Source organism: Belonocnema kinseyi, chromosome 6 (genome assembly GCF_010883055.1).
Source record: "Belonocnema kinseyi isolate 2016_QV_RU_SX_M_011 chromosome 6, B_treatae_v1, whole genome shotgun sequence".
In the NCBI taxonomy this organism is placed as follows: domain Eukaryota; kingdom Metazoa; phylum Arthropoda; class Insecta; order Hymenoptera; family Cynipidae; genus Belonocnema; species Belonocnema kinseyi.
Genome location: NC_046662.1, coordinates 66114959 through 66122012, shown reverse-complemented (window position 1 = coordinate 66122012; position 7054 = coordinate 66114959).

Below are 7054 nucleotides of genomic sequence, written 5' to 3'. Positions count from 1 at the left end.
GCACAGAAAACTTTTTTTCCTACTCTCAAACTTTTTTCTGTTATTTGCCGTAAGCTAAATATTTGATCCGTACATGACCTTCCTGGCATAAGCCCACTTTGGCAAATAAATGAATATTATATATAATATTTCACACTATATGTAAACTATATATAACATTTCCGCCTCGGAAAATTTCTTTTGATGGTTATTTATTCACTTTTCATTATAATTAGATGTATTTTTTTTCAATTGCAAATTTGTGGTATCTGGATTCCATAGCTTTATAATTTTTTGGTGAAACTTATTCTTAAAATTGACCAAAAAAAGTGTAAAATTCAAATACAAATTTCAGGTAATTACTACATTTATTATATATATATATATATATTAGGGTGGTTCACAAAAAGCTTGCTATAATTTTTTGGCTGCCCTATCGAAAGCAGTTTTCTCTGGGTGAGACAATACACAGCTATTTTTCAGATTTAAAAAAATGTAGAGGTTGCAAGAATCAAACTGACGTAAAAAATGAGATTTTCCTAGTTTCAGCAATTTTTTAAATATACATATTTGTTTTAGAGAAATACCATATGAATAAAAATTGTAGTTAATAAAAGGGACAAAACTTTCCCTTTCGTGTCCGACTGAAAAAAACTACTTGGAGCCGTTAAAAGACATAAAAAAGTGTGATTTCTTAAATTTAATATTTTCTTACATTCATAACAAATATAAAGTACACACAGAAAATCGCCGATCCTCCAATGTACACTGAAATCGGTGTTCAATAGAGTTGCAACAAATTTGAACCACACAGGTTCATTCGGAGAATCTAGGGGAAAAGCATCATTTAGACACTGTTTTTTTTCATCCAGTGCAACGTGAAGTGTCGTCTACAAACTGTAAGTCACCTGTCAAGATCATTTTGTCAGTCGTTATTTGAGTGAAACAGATGTTAATAAGCAGGTAAGTTAGAATAATAATTACCTAACTTTTTATTTCCTCCCATTTACGAGCGACTAAATAGTTTTGGAATAAAAATAGTACTTGGCGTGATGTAATATCCAAATGTTAGGTTAGTCAAAACCTACTATATGACATTTAAACCACCAAAGCCGAGATGTACAAACTAAGTCGTGACCGTCTGCATGGAAATTGATGCCTCGTCGTTCGAACAAATTTCCACTAGATTTTCTGCGGAAGTTTAAGGGTATCTTAGATATCTAACCTTGCAGTGGCTAGTGTCATACATGAAAGATAAGGTAAATACAATTGTATAATAAAAATAGAAATTCGTTTTTCGCGATGAATAGGGATGTAAATTTGCATGAAACTTTAGCCTGATGAAAAGTTTCATGAAACATTGGGAGTTTCGTGAAACATTGCAATGTTTCAAATATAGCGGCGGGAACATTCGAACTGATAAGATAAAAGCCTATTAGGTATTTTCACTTCAATAAACAGCTAACTTCACTTCGTAGATTGCTGAGGGGAAAATAAGAGACCAAATGTATGGGATTCAGTTCATTTTTGCCCTATTTTGCTAACATCTTCGTAAAAGTTAATTTTTTCTATATAAGTGTAGTTAAAAATAGTTTTTATTTTTTAATTACTATTTAATGAAATAATAAAATAATAATAATGATGATTAATTACAAATATATTACAGAAATAAAGTTTTGATCATTTTTCCCCTCAGCTTTTAACAATGTGAAGTTAGCTGATGGTTGAAGTGAAAATACCTTATTGAGGCTTTCATATCCCAACTTTTTCCTGCCGGCTGATTTGATTTATTTTTCCGGTTTGTACTGTGGACCAATGATGCCAATGTTGGCACCCTGAGCTACTGCACTTGCGTTAGGGCTGACCGCTCATTGGCCGCACTAGGCGCACGATTCAAAATTACATTAAAAAACAATTATTGTAACTTAAGTAAATAATTATTAAAATATCCACAAGGATATATACAAGTTGTGTAACTTTGATTTCAGGCAAAAAAAATACAACACATATATTATATTAATAACAATTTATTTTCAGTGAATTCCAAAGACCAAATTATATTTTACAAAACATTAAATTTGAAAAGAAATTTCTTGGAAAAGTGATTGAAAATAATTATTTATAAATTTTTAATATCTTGCATGTATTTTTCTGGGAATTCATATAATTATATAACCTATAAATACTTAAATTATCACGACTGCATTGTAGTTATGCTTTCTTTTTAGTTACACAATTTGTATGCATTCGTGTGTATATTTTAATAATTATTTATTTAAATTACAAGAATTGTTTTTCAATGTAATTTTGAATCGCGCTTCGAAGGGTAGACAACTATTTTTCAATTGCACTTATACAGAAAAATTACTTTCTACGAAGATATTAGAAAAATAGAGAAAAAATTAACCGATTCCCATGCATTTGGTCAATTGTTATTCCCTCAGTATTCAACGAAGTGAAGTGAGCTAGTGATTGGAGTGAAAATACCTTATTGTATATGTAGATGGTCATGACTTTTTCGATACATCCCGGCTTTAGTTTAAATGTTGACGGGCATGACTAACCTAACTTTTCGAAGTTGCATTAGGAAGTTATAATTTTATTCTAAGTGACTGGTACGTCCTATTAAATGAAAGAATTTTGGAAATTAAGTAAATATGGTTTCAATTGGTTTCCTTATTAACAATTATTTAGACTAATATCGCAAAGCGAATAGTTGCTTTGACAGGTATTCAGGTGGCTGACAGCGCATTTCAGAACTCCACAACTCTGCATGAGCCAAAATTCAGTCTCCAAATGATACTTTCCCCTAGATACCCACATGGGGACCTACGTTCAGAGGAATACATTCGATACTTGAAAACTCTCTCAAATGATCATTGGAAGCCCAATGAAATTTGAGCTGCAACAAATTTAACACCAGCGGTTTTCTGTGCATCATTTCTCTATATTTTCCTATTTTTGCAGCAAATAATAGTTGAACAATATAAAAATTTTTTGTAAGGATAAATGCCTTATTTTCTGATATAATTACAAAAATCGCTAATCCATTTGTGCTGCCCAACTTCACAAATGTGTAAATCACGTTACGCCAAGTTCTTTCATTAACGTAGACTTGCTGGCTTCAGAAAATTGTATTCGACGTTTCTTTATCAATCAGATAACAATTTGAACATTTTTTAAATAAAAAAGAGATGAACAAAAAGTTATTTTTGTTGAAAAAATTTGTTTAGAGCTAACTATATTATTTTGCAAAAATTAGGGGACCTGGGGCAAACTGATTAGTGAGCATAGTTATCATTTTCAGTAATATATTGGCAATAGTCAGTGTTTTTTTTTACATTTAAATGTTCTTGACATTCTGTAAACATTCATGTTATTATGTCATTAGAGACGAAGGGTTCTAAAAATGTTTTTAACTTGGTTGGCTCTCACGTGAATTATGAGTATTCGTACGCTTTTGACGCAAATAAAAAAGTAATAATGAATCCGCAAGAATAATTAAAGTTATAACTTTTATTAGTATAATATTGCATTATCGCATACCATTCTTAAAACCTTAATTACACTCAAATAAGAATCGTTTCGTTTTGGTATTTATCAATTATATTGATCGAATATATTTTTTATTCTTTTTCTAAAAAGCTGGACTATTCAGAAACTCATTCTTTATATCATCGGAATTGAGTTATTCTTTTAAATTAAAATTTTTTTATTTTGAGTGTTAAAATAATTTTTTGAATATTTTTGTATGTATTTACTAAATATTTCTCTATAAACTGAAACGTATTTTATGAAGAGTGAACATAGTTCATGAAAAATGAGAAAAGTGGGTCTTCCCAGGTGATATTTAATTATTTAATTTAGGGTGTGGTAAAGTTATTCCTAATTATTCATTTTGCAAATTAAAATTTGATAGAATAAACATATATTTTTAATCAAATTTAATAAATATAAATTTCCTGAATCTTAATTAATATTATTGTAATAAATATAAATGTTAAGGATACAATAATGAATATAGTTTACAATCTATGCGCAGAACTTTTAAAATTAAAGGTCAAAGAATAAGCAACTGTAATTTGGTGATTGTGAATTCTCTTTTGTTAAAGCTCCTTCGGCTTCAACGAACACAGTCTTATCGCGTATTTCATGCTTCGCACTAGATTTTGTTAAAAATGAGAACTTTTCTACGTCCAATACTAATATATCAGATATATATTATATCAAATGTATATTATATTTATTTCTGTATCTGAGCCTTATACTGTTTGTTCGGATAATGTAAAATAACGTACAAATTTTGTTTTTCCTGATTACTTTAATATTTGATCCTTATTTTGACTGATATAATTTTTTTATTACTAATGTAATTTTTACAATACAAATACTATGTTTTCATTTAACAAATAATTAACAACGAATTGATATATATTTTTTGGGTATACAACTTTTTTAAATTAATTTTTTTTATGCCTAGCGTGGTTTTTACGAAAATTTGATTTTCTTATTTTTCATGTTTTTTTTACGATTAACACAAAAAATTCGCAACTTACGAAAGAATAGTTAATAACATATTTATAGCTACTCTTTAGACAAAAAACTTCTGTCTTATATTTATATTTTTCGTAGCTTGTGTCGTTTTTTCAAAATTATTATTTTTTCCATTTTTAATAGTGTATTTTACGAATAAAACAAAGCCTACGCTTCCTATGAAAAAGTTATTAATAAGTTTGCAGACCTTTTTTGATGAATAACGTTTTTTTTTCATATTTTTCATATTTCGCACAGTTTTAACACAAAAGAAAATTTTGTATTATTTTTTGTGAGACCAAATTTAAATCTTTATTTTCCCAAATAATTCAAAAAGTTGTCATAATAATCTTGCAGGGCTTTCATTAAGCAACGCTTTTCTTTTCTTGAGTTATTTTCATATCGTGCGTTGTATGGCTTACATTTTTTTTCATTTTGTAAATTTTATAACTCTGATAATTTTTTTATCGAAAAATGTCGTAAGAATTAATTGTTCGAGTTTTTGAGCAATATGAATAGCCATGCAAAAATTTCTAAATATAAAAAAATAACCCCCAAAATTTCTCGAAATGCTCTAACTTTTTAAATTTTTATACAAAATAGTTGGTTAACTACCGCTTCTTTTCTTTTAACATCTTTAAAAACTGTGAATGAGCAAAATCCAATCCCAGTAGTCTTTAAAAAGTTATCCAATTTATAGACGACAACGACAGACACTATGGTAAAACCTATTTTTTTGGATTCTGTGAGTCTCGAAACATGGAGATTTAAAATAATCCGTGATATTTATTTTTCATATAAAACCAATAACTTCTTATCGAGATGAGAACGTGAAAAAAGAAAATATTTCAATGAGCAATGGAATTTATTCTTTATGTGCAACTTGTTTTAATACCTTAAAGAGGGCTCTATGAGAAATTACTATTTTTGTAAGTAGTTGGCTTTAGCCTGATTTCTTGAATTATTATTACTGGAGTTACACATTTTGAATAATGGCAGAGTAGATTTTAAGATATCGTTTTTGTTGTAGCTGCATTCAGTTGATTCGAAAATTTGTATTAATATGAAGAAACTGTCAGCCAGTTTGTAAGTATCAATTAGCCCAATTTTTCTCACCATTATCGAAAAACTGTCAGTGTCTAAAAATATACAAAATAAAAAACTAACACGATTCGAAATCAATTTGTTTTCTTATTGTGTTAACATTCTTGTCTGGTCCAGATCTGGGAATCTTCCGCAATTCATACCATAAAATTTACAAGTGTATAGGCGAAGAATTTCATATTATGAAAAAGAATTGTTTTCTCTTATTGTCTTGACAGTCTACTCTGGCTCAGATCTGGCACTGGTCCGCAATCCTTAGCATACAAATTTATACGTATGAATGAGCTCATATTTTTCACTATTTTCGAAAATTTTCAGGGTGTCTGAAAACATACAAAATAAAATATTAATGCTATTGAAAATCAAAAAGTTACACAAGGGAAAATCCGTGAAAATAGGCGAAAAAATGGTTTAAAAAACCATGTTTAAAAGAAATAGAAAAAAATATTATTTGAAAAAAATGCTTCAACAAAATTGTTTTGACAAAAATGTGCAATAAAATTTGCTTAGAGTTTTCCACTTTAAATGAATAATATTTTTATTGCTGCGATTTGGAATTCCCAATTCCGATTTTTTTTTTAATGCATAATGAGAAAAAAGAAATCGTTCGTTGTGTAGCTTTAGCCAAAAGTTATTGTAACAATGTCCAACTTCAATATAAAAAATTTTAAATCATCTATTTGGCGACAATTTTTAATTTTTAATAAATGAACCTAGAGGTTAACTGTCAAAATGACATTTTACATGTCATAGGTAGACAAACAGTGATCAAAACTTAAAAATCATGCAATTTAAACAGTTAAATTGAACCTGTTCTTGTGTAAACATGTAACTGTCAGAGCTTGGGCAGTTCCCCTTGATTCAAAAAAATCCCTTACAACGTCCAAAATGGAGAAGTATCCCCCAATTTTCCCCTATTCTCTTTTTCGCAAGTTTTTTATTGATGGAAAAAATCATACATACAAACCCAAGAAATTAGAAAACAAAAAACGTTTGAAAAGATTCTTGCTGAATTTTTTATTATAGGAATTTAAGATATATTCAAAATCATTTATTTGCTGTTTTTGTTGTTTCTAGTACTTTAAATGAAATAACGTTACGAGGAACTATAATTGCACTCACTATAGGTGTAATTATTTGCGTTTATTTGATAAGCACTTTGCTTCCTCATAAGCATCAAATAAATTTGCTTCTTATTCATACAGGCAGGTTTCTCCATAACAAAATATAAAAAAATTTTGTTTTAATATTTTTCAGGCTTTTACTCCTACTTTTGTCTTGCCAAAGGTCTCATTTTCAGTAAATTAACGAGCCCATTAAAGTGTTAATCAATTGGTTCTGTCACAAAAAAAATGTTTAACTGACAGTCATATTATATTTCAAATTAATCCTCAAACAGCACACTGGTGCGCATCCGCATCAGCAAAAATTTTAAAAG